Raw genomic sequence first — 6,032 nt, 5'->3', positions numbered from 1 at the left:
TCCTGGAGCCCGTGCCCTGCAACCAGAGAAGCCACTGAGAGGACGGCACACTGTGACTACAGAGTAGCCTCTGCTCGCTGAAACGAGGGAAGAGGCCTCGCAGCGACCAAGACCCAGCGCAGCCAAAAAATAAATAGGTAAAAATTAGAAAAAAAAAAGCTGATTAAAATTGCAATTGACAAAGAAGCTTGGTTACTGCCCTGACACACTACACTTGCAGATAACAACTAGAATTATGACTGATAACATTCTACCAGGCCATAGCCAATTTTTAGGAATTTATATAATGGAATTTCTGGAGTATCAGTATTCATAACATTGACCACGCCATAGAGCCTGAGAAGACGTGGTGCTCGTTTGACCATGCTGCGCTCAGTCGCGACCGATTCTTGGCGACCCCGTGGGCTGTAGCCCCCCAGGCTCCCCGCCAGGGCCTCTTCTGAAGGATTGAGTTGAAGTAAGGTCCTGTGTGTAAAGTGCTTCACACCTGGGGCAGAGGTGGGCGAGTATGTACCCAACACCTGCTCTCACGTTCACATTCTTCATTTCACAGGGATTCTCTTGAGTTCTTTCTTTGACAGCTTCTTTCCTTCCCTCCATTTTTCCTGAAACTCACTTACTCAGAGCGTGAGGCCCCCCGAGTTTTTCCTCTCATGTCCTTGAGCTTCTGTCTCCTACTTTTCCATCTCTGACGCTTGGCTTTCTGGGAGATTTGATCATCTTTTTCTACCCTTCTCTTGAACTTACTTTTTTTTTTTTTTAAACACTGACTTTACAGATATTTGCTTTATTTAACTGCGCTGGGTCTTAGTTGCAGCACTCATCATTTTAGTTGTGGCAATGTGAACTCTTAGTGACGGCAGGTGGGATCTAGTTCCTTGACCAGGGATCGAACGCAGGCTCCCTGCATTGGGAGTGCGGAATCTTCATCAAGGGACCACCAGGGAAGTTTCAAGCTTGACTTTAATTTGTATTGCTATTTGCTCTTTCTTATTCTCCACTGGTTTCCTTTTCTAGAATTCAGCATTTAACAGGTACAATATCTTTTTCTCTCTGAAGATTCTAATCATAAACATCTTTTTTCTAAAAAATCTCCAGCACGATGCGTCCCTCTTAATTATCCTGTTTATGTGTGTGTTCTTGGTGTTCATTTTTCTGACACGCTTTAATCAAGTGTCTGGTGAGCCTTAGCTGTCTGCTCATATTTAAAAGAGAGGTGTGCGTGTGTGCTAAGTCATGTCCGACTCTGTGTGACCCCATAGACTGTAGCCCACCAGGCTCCTCTGTCCTTGGGGATTCTCCAGGTAAGAATACTGGAGAGGGTTGCCATGCCTTCCTCCAGGGGATCTTCCATACCGAGTGATTAAACATGCGTCTCTTCTATCTCCTGCATTGGCAGGCAGGCTCTTTACCACTAGCACCACCTGGGAAGCCTGTAATTAAGGTTATGAACCTTAAAATAGGGAGAGAGATTTTCCTACATTAATCCCCGCAAGCCCAGTCTAGTCCTATGAGCCCTTAAGAGCAGAGGACTTTCTTCAGCTGGAGGCAGGAGATACGAGGAAGTCAGAGAGTTCCCGGGAGTGAGAAGGGTTGGACTCGCTGCAGCTGGAGTCGGCTGTGATGGAGGCACCCTGTGCAAGGACCCGAGGCCTCGGGTTGCCAAGAATAATCAGCAAGAAAGCAGGGATTTGGGCCTATAACCACAAGGAAGCCATTCCACCAACAGGCTGAATGAACCCGGAAGCAGGTTCAGCCCCAGACCCTGTAGAGAGGAGCACAGCCCTGCCCAGCGGGCCTTAGGCCATCTCTAGCCTCCCTCTGACTTGTGCACGGGACCAGAGCACACCACTTTGGCATAAGGATGACTCTGAGCTGGAGGCAAATGAGAACCAACAGATGCAGAAGGATGCCTTCCCAGAACCTCCTTCATCTGGGTGAAAGCAGAAATGCCTGAAAAGGGAGGGCTGCCAGGAATCCCCTCTCCCAGATAGAGTTTTATGGCCGAAAAGAAGATGGGACCTCTCTGGGCCACGATGGACCTGCATGAACCAGCCTTACTTACTTCATTAGTTTCTCTGTGCATTTACCTTCCCACAGTTTGCTGCCATTGAAAGCCTGACTCCCCTTCCTTTTTTTTTTTTTAAATGTTATTTATTTTATATAAATAACTGCACTGGGTCTTTGCTGCTGTGCACGGGCTTTAGTTGGGTGGAGCGGCAGCTACTCTTCAGTTGTGATGTTCGGGCTTTTCATTTCAGTGACTTCTCTTGACTTCTCCTGTTTCAGAACATGGGCATGAAAGGGCATGCAGGCTTCAGGAGCTGTGGCGTGTGGACTCAGTGTGTGGTTCCCAGGCTCTAGCACACAGGCTTCACAGTTATGGCAAACGGGCTTAGTTGCCCCAAGGCATGTGGCATCTTCCACGACCAGGGATCTAACCCGTGTCCCCCGCACTGGTGGGTAGATTTTAAACCCCTGGACCACCAGGGTAGTCCTCCCCTTCCTTTGTCTCGTCACTTCTCCGAGGATTTAGTATTCTTTTGTTAAGATGCTATAGAAGCCCTGGTTCTAACCACGCCTGTTCCCATGTGTATGCGCAAAGTACATGTCAACACTCTTGTGTTTGTTTTTCTCTTGTTAATCTGCCTTTAGTCAGTTAATTTTACAGGGCCCGGGCCAGAGAACCTAGGAGGGTAGAAGGAAAAAGAATTTTTCTTCCCCTACACTGACTACACTGGAGCCAGGCTGGGCTTCTCACGGCCTCCCCTCTGAAGCCTGAGATGAGGGACAGAGGCCGGGACGGGGACAGGACCGCCGCAGGGAGTTTGCTGGAGGATGGTCGTACGGGGGTGTGTTGAGAGCACACAGCAGGTGCTTCAGCGAGACCGCTACAGCGAGGCCACCCCAAACATGGGGGCCCCAGGCTGGCACCCCTCCGTTTACCTGTGTGAGCTGATACTCCCGGCCTCTGTGCTCTGGGCTTTCTCTGTGAAAGCCTGCCTGCGGGGGGCCTCACCCTGCCTCACCCGAAGGCCCAAGCCCCAGGCCTCCAGTGTGCTGGGGGCCCCACTAGGCACCTCCTGCACTTCCCATGGTTCCCTTCATCCCCTGTGAGGTGATGGACCCTGTTCTTTTCCTTAAAAAAAAAAAAAATTTATTTGTCTGCCCGGGATCTTTAGTTTCATCATGTGGGATTTAAGTTCCCAGACCAGGGATTGAACTCAGGCCTCCTGTATTGGGAGCACGCAGTCTTAGCCACTGGACCACCAGGGAAGTCCCCTCCTCTCCCCATTTGCACAACGACACCATGAGACTATCATTGCCCCTTGTAGCCCTGAACTAGCTCTCAACTACCACCCGTGAGGGCTCCTTCCTGGCAAAAGCCACCACTGGGAAAAGGCCCGGAGGAGAGACGAGCCTGGCGGCCCCGGGACCCGCAAGGGGCTGACAGGGAGGACACTTGCGGGGTCTGCGGGCCACTCTGCATCCAGGACTCAGAGGAGCAGAAAGCAGCTGTGGAGGCTGTGGGCTGGGAGGACAGGAGCCCCTCTGCGTGTGGGGGCTGCCGAGGAGGGATCCCGGGCTGCAGCGTCCCCCTGAAACTGGAGATAGCAGGGCCTCAGGGTGGGAGGCCGTGGACGGGAACACCTGGGAAGAACTCTCTGCAGGCCCGCCGGCTCATTGCATGCGGACGGCGGGAGCCGCGGGGCGGCCTGAGTCACCGGGCAGGGGCCGGGCAGGTGCCGCTCTCCCCAAGGCCCTGGTGGTCCTTGGAGGACAGGGGGTGAGGTGGGGAGGCCAGGGAGAAGGCTGCCTGCACGTCTGGGGTCTTGGGGGGATGTGTTTGAGGGAAGGGGGTCCTGGACGTGCCACAGGAACCTCCAGAGCCGGCCTTGAATGCCCGGCCACGATGACCGGGTGTCTGAGCCCCACGCACGGCCACTGTCTCCAGCCGGGGGGACTCTGAAGCCTGGGGACCCCTCCTCCAGCTGCCCCCACACGCCAAGGGGCTCCTGTCCTCCCAGTGCACACCTTCCACAGCTCCTTTCTGCTCCTCTGGGTCCTGGACTCAGCGGCCCCTTGCAGGCCCCAGCTCTGTCTCTCTTTCAGGCCTTTCCAGGCCACCCGCACCAGCCTGGGGTACAGCCCCGAGGGAGGCCAGCGCCCACGCCCGCAGTGTGTGTGGTGAGACGCGGGCGCAGCTCACCAGCAGGAGGACGGTCAGAGGCTGTAAGAGAGGCACCGGGGGCTTAGGGGACCAAGGTCAGGTCTGGGGCAGGCGGCAGGGCGGGATGGGGTAGGAAGGGGGTGACCAGGTGCAGGGGGTGGGCACCAGAGCCTCAGGGTGAAGCTGGGACACTCAGCAGGCAGAGGGGCCCCAGGACCGCGCACCTCGGTTCCCAGAGAGGGACCCGCACAGAGGGACCCTGGTGTGTCCTCTGTCTGTCCATCCATCCGTCTGTGCCAGGCCCACGGCTGGTATTCCTGCCACCGCGCTCTTGTTTCCGTGAGACAAAGGACCTGGCAAGCAGATGATAAGAACTACAAATAGAGGAAAACGGGCCTGGGATGGAGGGGACGGGAGAAAGCACAGGTGCCTTGGTAAATGGATCACGTGACTCAGTGCAAACAAGGGTGTCTGAGCCGCACCACCAGGAGAGCAGGGCGGTTTTCGGGTCTGGGAGGGAGGTCAGAGACCCCACACCCTGAGCACAGAAGCACCCCTGGGATGACAGGAGAAGCCACGGAAGCAGGAGCTGGGAGGGGCCTCAGGCAGGACCCTGGGGAAAAGCAAAAGGAGAGCAGGACTGGGGCACAGAAGCGCCTGGTGGTGGGCGGCAAGTTTTATTTTTATTTTAAAAAAATATTTATTTGGCTGCACCCAGTCTTGGCTGCGGCACACAGGATCTAGTTCTCTGACCAGGGTTCCAACCCAGGTCCCCTGCATCGGGAGTGCAGTCTTAGCTACTGGACCACCAGGGAAGTCTCTGCAATTTTTAGAAGGGAGGTCAGTGTCATTGAGAAGGGAAGTGACCTGAGCGGGGTGGGCGGGAGGTGGGAGTGAGGAGCTCCCTGGCCAGCACCCAGGAGGCCCACTCAGGTCAGAGAAGTATCCTGCAGAGTGGAGGTCCAGGCAGAGGCACTGACAGATGGAAGGGGCAGCAAGGAGACCCCAGGATCCCGAGGTGCCGCCCCAGGATTTCGGGGGAGGGTCATATTTGCACCAGGTGTTCAGGCTGAGCATCCAGAGGCGAGAAGGACATGGGTGTCCTGGACCCTCAAACTGCCCGTATGCAAGTGGGGGGGGCAGGTTTCAGCCCAGGTCCTGGCGTTCATCTAAGGCCTTCAGGTTGGCTCTGCTTGGCCCCCAGCATCACCCAGCCCCACCCCGAGCCCCGCGGTCTCACTGTCCACAGCCATTTACCTACATTACCAGTAGCTCTCAAGGTGATCAAAAAGTACTGCATTTTCAAAGAGAACTTGTTCTGGTAAAACACTCCCCACTTCCCCTCCCCACACTCCTTCCTTTGCTTTCCGTTTCACAGAAATACCTGGTCCTCTCGAGCTTTGCTCTCAAGAGCAAAAGCATAATAAACACCTTTTTCAAAGCCCCACTGCTTAACCCTTCGGCCCAGTCTTGGCCAGTTTCCTCCGGGTCCCTGGGTCATCATAGTACCATTCTCTTTTTTAATCAATAGATCCCAAATGTGATTTGTTAGAACAATTATTAACTCACATCTTTACTATTTGAAGCACTCATGCAAACTGATTCCAAAACAAAACACCAAGTTCCAAGGGTAAGTGGGCCAGGAACACAAACTAAAGTCTGTCTCTCGCACACACACACAGACACGCACACACATGCTGGGGTGAGGTGGGCTGGGGCGGGGTGAGCCCACCAGATGGGGCTCCTGCAGCCTGGCCCTGCAGTCCCAGGCCCTCCCACGTGCAGAGGTTCCGTGACGGGGAGAAGCACGGCCAGAGGCGAGGGAGGCCCTTCTGCTAAGTCTCATTCGCCTCTGCTGTAA

Source organism: Cervus canadensis, chromosome 21 (assembly GCF_019320065.1).
Source record: "Cervus canadensis isolate Bull #8, Minnesota chromosome 21, ASM1932006v1, whole genome shotgun sequence".
In the NCBI taxonomy this organism is placed as follows: Eukaryota; Metazoa; Chordata; class Mammalia; order Artiodactyla; family Cervidae; genus Cervus; species Cervus canadensis.
This window is presented reverse-complemented; position numbering follows the sequence as displayed.